Source organism: Gekko japonicus, unplaced genomic scaffold (assembly GCF_001447785.1).
Source record: "Gekko japonicus isolate JY-2015 unplaced genomic scaffold, Gekko_japonicus_V1.1 scaffold1137, whole genome shotgun sequence".
Lineage (NCBI taxonomy): Eukaryota > Metazoa > Chordata > Lepidosauria > Squamata > Gekkonidae > Gekko > Gekko japonicus.
The window spans coordinates 280,285-294,932 of record NW_015175393.1 but is presented as its reverse complement, the minus strand read 5'-3'; the positions used below and the strand labels follow the sequence as shown (position 1 = coordinate 294,932).

Below are 14,648 nucleotides of genomic sequence, written 5' to 3'. Positions count from 1 at the left end.
AATCTTCTTGATCATCCTGGATATGACTGGGACCGGAGGAAAGGCAAAGCAGACCTTCCCGCCAGTGGGAAGTCAGGGCATCCGTGGCTTTGGCTTGAGGGTGGAAGAAACATGTGAAATATCTGGGTAGTTGGTGATTGACTGGCAAGGCAAATAGATCCACCAGTGGTGTTCCAAAGTGTCTGGTGATCATCAGAAAGAGTTCCTCCTTGAGTGACCATTCTCCCTCTCGTATAGTTGTTCTGCTGAGCCAGTTTGCTTGCGTGTTCATTATCCTGATGTGCTCAGCCCGAATGGATGTCAGGTGAGATTCAGCCCAACATAGGATCCCCCTGGTTGTTGAGGTAAGTCTTGGTAGCTATGCTGTCCATTCAAATCAGGACATGGTGACCCAATGTCCTGTCCTTGAAATGTAGCACTGCCAGACGTGTCACTTGAAATTCTAGTAGGTTGATGAGAAGTCTGGCATCGTGCCATGACCATCTGCCCTGGACCGGGATACCATCCAGGGTTGCTCCCCATCCCGTCAGACTGGCATCTGTGAAGATCTGTTTTACAGTGGTGACACGAAAGGTCTTGCCTTGCAGGCGATTCTGTCTGTCCGTCCACCAATGTAGACTGGATTTGACTGTTGCGGGGACCTGGACACTCATGGTGGATCTCGTCATCACTTGTAACTAGTATGGTTTGAGTAAATTTTGAAATGGCCTGGAGTGTAGGTGTCCCCACTGTATGACCTCGTTGGCCACCATGAATCCCTGCATCTTGGCTAAGGGCATCAGCTTTGTGGATGTGAACATGATCACTACCCTTGTCAGCTGAATAGTCTTCTTGAGTTTGATTTCTGGGGGAAAAAACATGATGTCTCAGTATCTATCATGACCCCCAGGTGCTCTAGACGTCTTGTTGACGTACGGGAGCTTTTCTGTAGATTGACTAGGAAGCCGAAGTGTTGCAAACATTGAATGGTCTCCTGAGTATCTATGATAGACTTGTCTTTGGATCCCTATAATGTCAAGAGGTCGTCTAGGTATGGGTGGATGTGTATCCCCTTCCTCCTCAACTGAATGATCAAATGGCTAAGTACCTTTGAGAATACTCTGGGAACCGTTGACGAGCCGAAGGGTAGAGCTCTGAATTGCAGGTGAAGACTTCCGACAAAGAACCTCAGAAAACGTCTGTGGGTGAGCAGAATGGGGATATATAAGTAAGCTTCCATCAAGTCTATGGACGACATAAACTGTCCCAGTTGCAGGGCCTCCACTATGGACCTGAGTGTTTCCATCCGGATGTGTTGGCGTCTGATGTATTTGTTTAGAAACTTCAGGTCCAGGATCGCCCTCCAGTCTCTGTTTTTCTTGGGGGCTGTAAAAAAGATTGAGTAAACTCCCCATCCCTGTTTGGATACTGGGACCACCTCCACTGCCCTGATGTCCAACAAATGTTGCATGGTTTGGTTTGTAATTAGCTGCTTCTGCTTGTTCTTGTGAAATGGAGAACGGATAAATCTTCCTGGTGGCATTGTCAAGAACTCTTTAAAGTATCCCTGAGAGACCACCTTTAATGTCCAAGAGTCTACCCATGTGGAGGAGGAGTCCACCTACTGGAAAGGAGTGATAGTCATGCCTTGGGGGACTTGTTGCCTTGATCGGGTCTGTCATCCCTGTTGGTGGCCTGTTGATTGAACTTTGCATTATTGAATCCTCTTTTAAAATAGGATCTAGCTGAGCTCCAGGTATTCTTTCTGTAGTTTTGCTTGAAACATGGGAGAGTGCTTTGAGAGCAAAAGGAACGAGGGTTGGTTCTCCCATCGCTATGTCTTAGGATTTTAGGCATGGCTTTTTTCTTTTCTTGGGTCTCCACCAAGATTTTGTCCGGTGCCTCACCAAAAAGCCTATCACCCTGGAAGGCTGTAACAATATACTTGGAGTGCAAGTCTGCTTGCCATGCTCTCAACCAGAGCACCGTACTGACAACTGCCACAAATGACATGGCTCTGGCCCGTAGCTAACATGGGGCCCACGGGGTCCGGCCCCCTAGTGTTTCTTCTGGGCCCCCTCCCTCCTGGGCTGCCCCCAAAGTGTTCTAACTTACCACCTGCACTGTACTTCCATTTAATTAGCTGGTTGGCCCCCTGTGGCCTCCTCCTAAAGAATTCCCTAGCTACAGGGCTGGCTAGGAATACTATTATATCCAGGGAAGCATCTGCCATGAAGGCAGTGGATTTCATGACCCTGTTGATGCCTTCTAGGAGTTTGCGGCTGTCTCCTGGAATAAGTTGGGTAATTTTTCCAAGCCAGACTATGGCTGCCCTAGTAACAACAGAAGCAGTGGAGGATGTCTTGATGGCCAAGGCCATAATCTCATACACTTTTCTTTAATGCCACCTCTACCTTTTTACGCAGTGCATCTCTCACAGCCCCGCAACCATTCTCAGAGGGATCATATGTCTGGAGGACTGTTATCGGGGCATCTACTAGTGAGACCTGGAACAGATTGTTGGCAAAGGAAGGTAAGTCACAGAGCCTCTCAAAAGAGGCAGGGAACTGTCGATTGGCCATTGGCTTAAGCCATTCTGCACTCACCCTTCACTCAAAAAATTCTGGGAAGGGAAAAACTTTTTCCGTGGAGTCTACCCTGGGGGGAAAAAATTCCTGTATCCCCTTGGGTCTAGTTTTGAGGCCTGACTTGGCCGGGTGTTCCTCATCAGAAGGGGTCTCCGGAAGTTCTAAAGCTGCCAGGGTTTTGTTTAGCAGATAAAGGCAGTCCTCTGGTTTGAATAAGAGTGGAGACTGCTCAGGAACAATGAGCTCCTCAGACTCCTGATCTGAGGAGAATTCCCCTTCCTCCCTATCCCCGCGTTCAGTATTCATGATCCCCCAGGGATGGTCCCTCCCCTGCTTTTTGAGTAGAGACTGCTTTTGTGCCACCTTGGTGGGCCAACTGAAAACGTGTCCCTGGGGAGTGGGTCTGGGAGTGGGGGAAGATGAAGAGGAATCTGAGTCATTTCCCTGAGCATTAATGATCTCAGATCTGCAGAGGGTGACAAACTCCTCTCTCATGGTTTTCTTTAGCAGATGCCGGACAGGTGGAGAAAAAAGTCAGTGCTTCGTCATCCTCCTCCGTGTCCTGTAAGGCCGATTTAGAGGGAATTGTGGGTTATGACCTGAGTGAGGGCATCCCCATGTAGAGTCAGAGCCATCTCCTGGGCCGTAGGCAAGCCAGTGAGAGTCTCGGGCAGGTCACGTGTTCCCACCAATTCCAGCTTAACAAAATGGCCGCTGCTTGTAGCTGCCCAAACAGAAGTGGGCCACGACTGGAGACAGACACTTCACTTCAGTTGGTCATGATGGAGTGTGTGGAGCATGGGAAGTTGAGAAGACGTGCCGGCCCTGACTTCGTTGTGCTCTGTGGCGATAGCCACAAGTGAAGCATCTGTTTCTCCTTCAGAGAGGAAATAGTCCAAGAAGTAAAGAAGGGGAAAGCTCCAAAGATTAAAGAAGGCATCCAAGGATTAGAGAATGAGAAGTCAGAAACGGAGGTAGAATAGGCTGAGAAAATGTAAGTGAAGAGGTAGGAAGGAGGAAGGCAAAATAGAAAGCAAAATGAACAGTGGGTCTAGTAGGCAGAAGCTGCTTTTCCCTTTGAGGCAGGAACAGAACTGGCAAAATGGGCAACTCCCACACTACAGGAAGAGGAAATGTTTTTAGTTCCTGCCTCCCTGATAGGACAGTGGGAATCGCCCAAGATGTCCTCCGCCTCAGAGGCAGAACACAGTATTTTTTAGCAATTTGGATCATGCTACTGCTTGGAATTATCCCTTACTTTAAGGAAGAATACCAACAGAAGCTAAACAGGCCACTGCGACTCATTAATTTTACCCTCGTACAAGCGATCTGAAGGAATCCTGATGTGTTCAGCACAAAATGAAACCTTGTATGGCAACTTATCCACAACTTTATACATGTAATGCAGATTTCAAGTCTGTTAAAACCTCTTCTCCCAGCTCGTTTCAGCTCCTGGGCTCATAAATCACTAAGGGGGCACGTCAAAACCCACTTTGGGGTCCAAGCCTACAATAGGAGAACTAATACGTATACCAATAAGGTGACAGTTAGAAGTCTCCGAAAACATATATAAATGGACTAAGTGCTGAATGAAAACTAGTGCTCTTTTTAGTAAAGGGCAAAGCATAGCCCATGGATCAGTGGGGCGTAGCCCTAATATGTATTCTTTCTGGATCCCACAGCAAGTCCGGCAGCTACTTAGACTCTTATGTACCTAAATATATCTCCCATTGATCCGAGCTTCCTGTAATGCTTAAATATTTATAAATCAAAATTCATAACACTGTTTTAATTATCAACTGCAGTGGGCACAGCATTGGATCCAAGCTGTTACAGCAGACAGTGTTACAGTAGACAGTCAAATGTATTAAAATTACAGTATCCACAATTTGAAGGGGAAAAACAGTTAAGTGTGCATCTTTCCCGCCCTCTTCCATTTAACAACTTTCAAGGACAAATGTGAACATTTCAAAACTGTTCTGCTGCCGCCGCAGATGTGGGAGTTCTAATACCACCTTCCTGGTTTGATTGAGAGGCCTGGTATGAAACATATGGAACAGCTCCCACTGAACATGCAGAGTGCTGATCTGATTAAAAATTATGCATGGAACATTAATGACATGATTTTTAACTACATTTATTTCTGTTCATTATCAAAACTAAGGTGAAAAATTCTGTAGAGTTCTGCGAATATGTTTATCTGTGTGAGCAACACATGCCATAATTTGCAGGCCCCATTTCAAACACCGACTGGGCTGGATTCAACCAGCTTTACTGCAGGTGAAAAAGAAAAGAGAGTTCCCATTTGACCTCCCAGAAGGGTTATGTTGGGGATCACAGGACCTACATGTGCAAAAGCCATGTGGGACGGAAGCTGTGGCAAGAAGAACTAGCCAAGACTGAGTGGAACAGCTGGCTAGTTCCAACCTTTTCAAAACAGGATTCAGCTGGTTAGTAATGAAACCAGTCTAACTGAATTATACAGGAAGCAATTCATGTCCTAAAAGGATGCCTGCCTGTCCTTCCAGTCATCTTAACAACTTCCCGTTTGGGCTTCCTATGCATTAGAAACAGCAACACGATATACTGTAACATTAGCTAGAACTAATGCACTAAGGCAAATTTGGCACTGAAAGACAGCTATCACTGAAAGAGGCCCAAGAATTTACGGGGACAAGCTGAAGAAAAAATAATCAAAAAATAATGAAAAGGATTACAAAATTTTACCACGGTTATAATTATGGACTAGACCTACATGTCTGAAATTAGAAATTATATGTTTGAAAGAATATACTAAACCAACAACTCTTTCTGTGAGATGCAGATTTTATCATTTCCGTGTCCTCAATGAAACTGTCAACTATGTCTGCAATTTTCACTTGGTTTTTCAATGACTCAGCTCATGTCTTTGAAATTTTCTAGCGACTTAAGTCTATACTCAGAAAATGATGTTATATATACCCGTAATAACTGAAAGAAGCATGGATTCACACACACACACACACCTCAAGGAGGCATGGATCCAAGCATCTTTTCCACTGGTGAAAAAAGGAGGGCGGAGTGGCTCTTTTTGTAGCAGGAACTCCTTTGCATATTAGGCCACACCCCCCAATGTAGCCAATCCTCCAAGAGCTTACAGAGCTCTTCTTACAGGAGCTACTGTAAGCTCTTGGAGGATTGGCTACATTAGGGGTGTGTCGCCTAATATGCAAATGAGAACCTGCTACAAAAAGAGCCCTGTAAAATCTAAAAGGCTATGCTGGGGATCATGGGACTTGCATGAACTAAAACCACACAGGACTAAGACTGTAGTAAAATTGGGAACTGAGCAAGCTTGAGTGGGAAAGCTCTCTGAATCAAACCACAGAACAAATTTAATTTTTTTTTTTTTTAACACAGAACAAATGTCCAGTGGCACCTTTCAGAGCAACAAACCTTTGTTGGTCTTGAAGGTGCCACCGGACTCAAAGTTTGTTCTCCTGCTTCAAATCAACACAGCTTCCACCTGGATCTGAACCCAACCATATTTATACCTCTGTTATCTTTCCTCGTCAAGCAAAACTAATGGATTGCTCTGACTGATAGAACGTGCATATGCATACAGCAAGCAAACTTTCTACTATGTTAGTACAAAGTTGAAAGCTTGTTTCTCTTAACTATTTAAAAACACTGTAGCCGTTTTCAGTTTAAATCGTTTATTTTTCTATCTTTCTTCTTCTCTTGCACCAGAAATATCAGACACACCACATTATTTGTTAAGTTCAAATATTTTCTGAGTTACTCAATGGGTAAGACTAGACATGGGCAGAAGTGCAATGTATACAATCCAGCACCGCTTAAATAGAAATCTTGTTGCTGGGATCCAAATGGCATGCTCTTCTTTTGTAAACTAACCAAGGATTCAGCTGGCTGTACACAAGAATCTTCCCCTTTCACCAGCTCTCATACCACACACCTAAAATGCTGTGCAAGTGTTTGGGTTCCAAAGACTTTAAATGTTCAGAAGTCTGGACCCTATTCTGGTACCAGAGGACCAGATACTTTGGAGTGTGTGTGTGTGTGTTTTAAATTAGGGCCACAACTGAATTTACAAAAACTGTCGTGGTGGGAATATTTGGCATTACATAATTTACGGAATGACATGCGTTTATTCATTAATATTGAATTGAGGCATAAAGACAGATATACATTATTATGGGAGAATGAGCTAGATACACTTGAAATAATGTATATGATACAGCTGAAGACTTTGCTTTGTCTGTAAGGGAGGCATAGTATAAGACATTGTGCCAATAGTCTCTGACTCCAGTGACACTTAAAACAGAATGTTCTGAACTGACACATTTAAATGTTGGCAGTGTTTGACATTTCCTACATCTTCAGTAGAGTTGTACTAATATCGAGTAGTTTTAAATGCTCTGTTCTGTAATTGATGGAATTCATATTGGATGTGATCCTGTTCATGTTTTACTGAATTATGTCAGCACAAATTTTCAACCCAGTATTAGATTACCAATATTTAAAATCTTTCATCATAAAAATTGTTCTGGGTAGGGTATTGGAAAACAACAGCAGTCCTTGCAATGAGAATACAGTTGGTCAAGGTTTTATGGTAAGTAGAAATGTTACAACCCTTGGAGCTCCCTTCGGTCCGTGTCTAGTGGCCTCTTGCAGGGACCTGATCCCAAGATATAGCTCAGTCATCAGCTGTCACCAGGGGAAGGGCCTTCTCAGTTGGGGACTCTACTCTGTGGAATGCATGCTTGGATGACCCCTGTGCCCTGCCAGACTTTTTAGTTTCTGCAGGTCATGCAAGGCCGAATTGTTTAGGTTTGCCTTTGGAGGATATTCAACATGTGTAGGTTGTTTTTATTAGTGGCATAGTCCTATCCAGGGCCATGTTTCGGCAGGAACGCACAGGAACGGAGTTCCGGCTGGCTCCCAAGTTGGCCACGCCCAGCAGGAACTCATTAGCATAATAGGCCACACCCAACAGCAGAAACGCATTAGGACTGGCTACATTAGGGGTGTGTGGCCTAACATGCAAAGGCCTGTGGCTCTATCTTTTCATAACCTTTAAGGTGCCACCAGACAAATTAAACACCTTTCCTCGGAGGAAGCTGCATGGCCCTTAACTGGCCCAGGGGGGAAGTCAGTTTGGACCGGGGCAGGGGTCATTTCGTAGAAAAAGAGCTAGGGGAACTCATTAGCATAACTCATTAGCAGCTCCACTGCCGAGCCCCATGAGGGGCCCGGCGGTGGACCTGCAAGGCCAGCGGGAGTGCAAGGAAGCCCCGCGAAGGCCCTCCCTGGCCCCAGGCAGGCAGGGGTGGGGAGAGGCAGGGAGGAAGCAACTTACCCTCCCTCTTCTCCTGCTGGCTGAATGAGGGCCGGAAGCGGGGCGGCCGGAAGCAGGGGGCGGGGCTTTGTCATGTGCCCCACCCCCCGTACCTCACCCAGGGGAACTGCATTCCCCCGCGTCCCCCCCGAAATGACCTCTGGTGTGGCCTAATATGCTAATGAGCTATGCTGTCAGGGGTGTGGCCTAATATGCCAATGAGTTTCTGCTGTTGGGTGTGGCCTATTATGCTAATGAGTTCCCGCTGGGCTTTTTCTACAAAAAAAGCCCTGGTGCTATCCATGTATTTTAATCATTTATTACTTTAATGTTAGTATTTGTTATTTGTTTTCATACTATTTTTACCTTAGTTTATGGCTTTAAGGTTGTAAGTTGCTGCAAGACCCTTTGGGTAAGCAGCGACTTTAAAAAAAATCTAACAAATAAATAATTATACTAACTGCTAATTTTTGTTGCAGAAACTGCTTTTTGCCATCAGTATTTCCCCCTAGAAATGGATTCCCTTTATTGGATACTGCAACAGACATCGTAACTTTAGAAACTGAAGGAATGCTTTTCTGCAGTTAATTATTCAGGTTTCCTTTATTTTCCTTGTAAATCTCACGTGGATATTATTTTATAATTATATTTTATGAACGTGTTAAAATCTACTAAAATGTTTAAAAGTGGGGGGGGGGAATCTAAATCGGATGTTATTATTTTATGCATGGCATTATCAAACTGGTGCTGGCAAACATCCTGTAGATGTGCATGTTCAGTTTAGAACACTGTAAGTCTCAGAGGTCAGGAGTTTGAAAATCACCTGGGTATTCAATTCACGATGTTTTCAATTTCTTTGGCAAGACTGGTTGCTACCTTTGATGGCACACGCAATTCTTAAAATACTGGCTTGTTAATATTTCATTTATCCAATTTAAAACCAACAAAATAAAAACCCCAAATAACCCCCTCCAAAGACAGCTGAAGTCTATAGCCAATGAAAAGCTTTGGCAAATCAGGGGGCCTTCCGGCACCTCCTGAAAGTTTCTGAAGACAGCACTCCCATCACCCTCCAAAAATTGGAGCTACCCTAGAGGAAGACATGGGCTCCGGTAATCAGATGGGCTACCTCCAGTAGTGGAACAGCCAGCAGGTGGCAGCTTGAGGACTGTTGTTGGCACAGTAGGTGGCACAATCAGAAAATTCTTTCGTCTTCCCTCCCCAAAATAAACTTCAGTTGTAAAACATTCCTTGAGGGAATGGATATACATCTGTGTTTATCTATACAAGTCCTCATTTGTGTTCACACGTTAAAGAGAACGTCTGTTTCAGTCTGCAGTTCAAACAAAAAACAGTACGTTGGCTAGACATATTAATTTTATCAATAAAAAATATAAAACAAAAATCAAGTTGCAGAAGTGTGATTTTACCTTGAACGTGAGAAACAATTAAGAAGACACAGAAGCCCAGCACTCTGATGTAAACTTGCAGACAAATCATTGTTCACATTTATATCCTTCCTGTGCACTGTCACCCTTGGCAACCGGCCCTGCTGTGTGGCAAGTTTTAAGCTGGGCTGTTTAGTGAAATCCGATAGCCGATTTGGAAGCCAGCTGAAGCAGCGATTATTCCAGCTTGTTTTCTGAAAAACAAATGAAATTAAATATTTGATCAGATGGACCAGCAGTTAAATGCTTAAAATGGAAGAGTATCTCAAGCGAACTAGATGCAAGATCAAAAAATGATATCCACATTCATCTAAATATATTAACATGACTGAAGTATAATCCACTAATCATTAGTTTAATCAATTTTATAATTAGGCATCATTTTAAAATTTACAGGTTCACAGCTAATTATTATGCAATTAAATTTTCAGTATTATACAATACAAGGTTTTACAGGGACATCTCATTTCCTCCCTCCCACACTGTTTTCTCTTTCTTGAAAACCCCCATAGCCTCCCCCCTTGCCCGGCAATCTATGGCCAAGTGGCATTGTGCCAGCTGCCAGGCCCACTTGAGCAGCTGGGAAACAGTAAGGACCTGCAGAGGGCATCACAGTGTATTGCCCCCTCCCCACACTGTTCCCCTTTCCCCCCTCCCGGTCCTCACAACATTTCTTCTTTCCCTCCTCCTGGCAACCCCCATATCCTTACTTTTCCCTGCTTCATTCTTTCCCTCCCACTCTGCCCCCCTTTCAGTTATGTTTATTTCATTTATAACACCCCACCTTTCTTCACAATGAGGACCCAAAGCAGCCTCCATAATTCTCCTCTCCTCCATTTTATCCTCACAACAATTCTGTCAGGTATGTCAGGCTGAGGATCTGTAACTGGTCCAAGGTCACCCAGTGAGCCTCCAAAGCACAGTGGGAATCTGAACCTGGGTCTCAGCCATTCAAGTTTGAAACTCTAACCATGGCACCACACTATTTATTTATTTTATTTATTTAGTTAGTTCTATTTATACCCCGCCCTCCCTGCGTGCGGGCTCAGGGCGGCTTACAGCAGTAAGGCACTCAGTGCAATAAAACACAATAAAACAATTTAAAACAATTAACAATTAGGGTTGCCAGCCCCCCCCCGGGGGTGGGGAAACCCCCTCTGAGAGGCCTGTTACCTGCAAGCCTGCATCGGGCCGCTGGGGTGGGGGGAACCCCACCTCCAAAGTGTGTGACGTGCCCGGCGTGAAGACGTCACCCAGAGGTGACCTCATCGTGTTGGGCACGTTGCAGGGGGATGCTCTATCATTCGAGGGAAAACTCCATGGTTCTCGCTGGAATGATTGTGGCCCCACCCCCAACATGCCCTATGCAATGACGTCACTTCCGGGTGACACCATCGCAGCGCGCACACCAGAAGACTTCTGGGGAGGTTCAGGACTCCACCCACTTTTTCGTAAGTACGAGTTGGCAACACTATACCACACTAGCTTTTGTGGGGTGGCTGCTGCTGAACAGTAGCAGGCAGCTAGTCCTGGCTGAGCGATGCAAGTCACATGGTATCAACTCACCCAGTTGTTGATGCCTAGCCCCAATGACTCCTCCCTCAAAGGCCAAAACAGTCCTGCAAAGCGCCTCCCTTCCCCTCCTGCCTTTTACTAACAGAAACTAAGGCGTGAAAGCTAGCAATAGTATTGCGGTTGCCTAACAAACTCAACAGCCACTGAGCAAGCATTCATTTTTGAAAACTACAGGCACTCGTTATATTATTTGGGGGGGGATTTAAACTCCCCAATATATTTCCGTTTTAGATTCCAGATTTTTCTGGGTGAGGTTTGTGGAAAAATCTCTCTTATACGTTCATGGCTCCAGTCTCTTGATTTGAGGATCCACAGATCTGGCCATGTCGAAAATTAGATATACTGATTGAAGTAAATGTTTAAAATATTTCAAACATAACTCGAAAGTTGCTGTATGTTAAAGAACAATAACTATTCACAGCACCTCTAATCCACCTCCAGAGAAGTTACTGCTGTTTAGTGCACTGCTGGAAATATTCTAGAGCATTGAACAGCTAACGCATTCTCCCTTTCTCTCACACACATACAAACCGCTCCCTCAGGGGGTTACAGTCTTCAGTAGTTCTAATTACACAGTTATTTACATCTTTCACTTATCTCATTCCAAAGATATACTGGTCCTTTTTTTAAAGAATTGACTTCATTTTCTAAGAAAGAATGCATTACTTTCAAATGTCATTCCTACAATAACAAAGCATCAATGATCACCCCATTCTACCAAACCAATCTAGATATTATATTTATATATGAACAGTGGACAAATACCAACAGGGGAAATGCTCTCACTTTTAAATGCATGACAGTCTACAAAGTTACATTTTACAGAAGCAAGGCAGCCAAATTGCACTAAAATTACAAGCTCGCCTTTCAGGGGCAAAGTGAAAAAACATGGAGAAATTTCACATTACCCTTTTTAAGCCTGTTTGAGGCCGTTTTTGATCCATTGTGGAGTAAACCGGTATAGGGCTGCCATTTCACACATGGCTTTCCCCTACTGGTTAACATCTGGATCTGAAGCGGTTTGCCATTTCAGACTGCACTGCTTTTTCCTGCCGTTTTTCGCCCGTGCAGGCGATCTCCGGCTTTTTTCTTTGAATGTTCGTTTTAGAGTGCTATAGCGTTATAACACAACACTCCAGGCATTCCAATGGGGTTGCTATAATGCTGTTTTGCTGTTGTGTTATAGCGCTCTAGCGCTCTAAAGTGAACGTTTTAAAAAAGCCGGAGATCACCCACATGGGTGAAAAATGGCGGGAAAAAGCGTTTCGGATCCGGGAGAAGAAACTGAAGACTACTTGGAAGTGGTTTACAGGTAAAACAGTTCAGCCCCGTTTCCTGAACGGAACAGAAGCGTGTGTGTGTGAAAGTACAAATATATTCCAGTAGGGAACCGGTTCTAAAACAGTTCTGTCTGAAATGTCAGACCAGAAACCATTTGGGAACCGTTCCTGAACCGGAATATATCGCCTGTCTGAAATTCCTCATGGTGAAATTAAAATGCACCCGTTGCAGCAATTTCTTGATGCAGCTTCTTCAGCAGTTGGTTGAGACGAACTAGGTCTCCAAGGGATAACCAGCAATTTGGACACCTAAGCAGTTATAATATCCATAATACAGATTGTGCACTAAGATAGACAGAATCCTGATTTTGCCTCTTTGGCCTCTTGTTTGAGTGGTCTTGACCCCTTCACCCCTGCTCAGCCTGGTGCTATTCTTGAATGGGGGAAAAAACCCTTGTATTTTTTCAAGGATGTGCTGCAATTACCGCTGGTGGCCGCTTCTGCCATAAATAACTCAATCTGTCTGCTGGCAGGACTCAAGGACTTTTCATTTTAATTAGAGCTTCATAAGCATTTAACATGGAGACAAATTAGCAACAGAGCACAGAGGTGTCTGTCACTTTCAATTTGCGCATGCAAGGGGCAGCCAGCCCTCGACCTGTGGCCTACTTTTCACACATCTGTGACTTTGTAGTAATGAAGAAACAAAGCACCTTCCTCACCACCAGAAACAGAACTGCTGCACTGTAACGTGGTCTATGCCCAGTGTGCACTAATGCCAACAAACAAGAAACCACTGTGATAAAATGACAATGATACATTTAATAAATTTAATAAATTCTGTAGACATTTTGCAGTATAGTAAAAAATTCAGACAAAAGCAAAACAGAGTCCAACATATTCATTTTCTCAACAGAGTCCAACATGTTCATTTTCTCTTTTCTCGATGAGTACACCGGTTTTTACACTCATTTCAGCTATCTTCCTCATGAGTAATCTTATAAAGTTGGAAGGTGTTTTCTTCTTAATAAAATATCCTGTAAAAAGGATAGTTTTGAGGAGTGGAAACAAACATGAAGCATGAGGGTGTCGAGCTCAATGTCTCGTTTGCTGTTTTGTTTGGGGAAATTCCAGAGAAATTCCCCACCCTTCACTGCCAAAGGAGTCTCAGAGCGGCTTACAAACTCCTTTCCCTTCCCCTCCCCACAACAGACACCCTGTGAGGCAGGTGGGGCTGAGAGAGCTCTTTCAAGAACTGCTCATGAGAGTACAGCTCTGAAACAACTTGTAACTGACCCAAGGTCACACTATCAGCTGCATGTGCAGGAGTGGAGAATCAAACCTTAATTTTTACTGTGCATTATCCTCCAAATTCTATGCTTTCTAAATCTGTAGCAAACAAGTAAGGTGATGAAACATACTGATTCAATTTTTGTTGATACATACATATATATATAGTCTGAACAAGAGGGTAATGTCAAATCAATTCTGAAATAAAATATAAAATCCCTGCAAGAAGTAATCAAACAAGAAGAAATGCAGATAACAAAGGAGCAGGGTTTCTACATGTGGTAGTTTTTTTATAGTAAGTCTTCCTGCACATGATATAATTTACTTTTTCTTTTGAGTTTCTAGACACTCTAAATGACTGTGCTTTGGAGCAGATGGTCACGGAACCTACCAGGGGAGAGGCGATCCTTGAATGATAAAAGGGTTGGAACACTTTCCCTATGAGGAAAGGTTAAAGCGCTTAGTACTCTTTAGCTTGGGGAAACGACGACTGAGGGGTGAAATGACTGAGGTTTATAAGATTATGCAGGTAGAGAAAGAGGTACTTTTCTCCCTTTCTCACAATACAAGAACTCATGGGTACTTCATGAAATTGCTGAGCGGTCGGGTTAGAACGGATAAAAGGAAGTACTTCTTCACCCAAAGAGTGATTAACACTTGGAATTCACAGGAAGTGGTGGCGGCTACAAGCATGGACAGCTTCAAGAGGGAATTAGGTAAGTATATGGAGCAGAGGTCCATCAGTGGCTATTAGCCACAAGGTATAGATGGGGGCTCTGGGGCAAGTGATGCTCTGTCATCTTGGTGCTTGGGGGGGGGGGGGTCAACAGTGGGAGGGCTTCTAATGTCCTGGCCCCACTGGTGGACCTCCTGATGGCGCCTGGTATTTTTGGCCACTGTGTGACACAGAGTGTTGGACTGGATGGGCCTTTGGCCTGATCCAACATTGGTGTCTCTTATGTTCTTTGCTAATTCATACACAACTTCCTGTGAGAATTTAAAAAATTCCCATTAATTTTCTAGATACCATTAGAACTTGTATCCAGAGCTCTGTTAAATATCCAAAGAAAGTGCACACATAATTTTCAACTGAAACGTATTAGCATGCATTAAACACACACACAAAGTTCCTAGCCTTACAACTCTTTCC

General features: G+C 44.0%; 1 long non-coding RNA gene across 1 annotated transcript in view; it reads right to left on the bottom strand.

Moving 5' to 3' along the window:
* Window positions 1-9,344: 9,344 nt before the first annotated feature.
* LOC107122546 overlaps window positions 9,345-14,648 on the bottom strand; it is a 74,653-nt gene continuing 69,349 nt past the window's right edge. The window contains exon 3 of the long non-coding RNA XR_001482925.1: window positions 9,345-9,547. This is a non-coding gene — a long non-coding RNA (uncharacterized LOC107122546). The remainder of the gene's footprint in view (window positions 9,548-14,648) is intronic.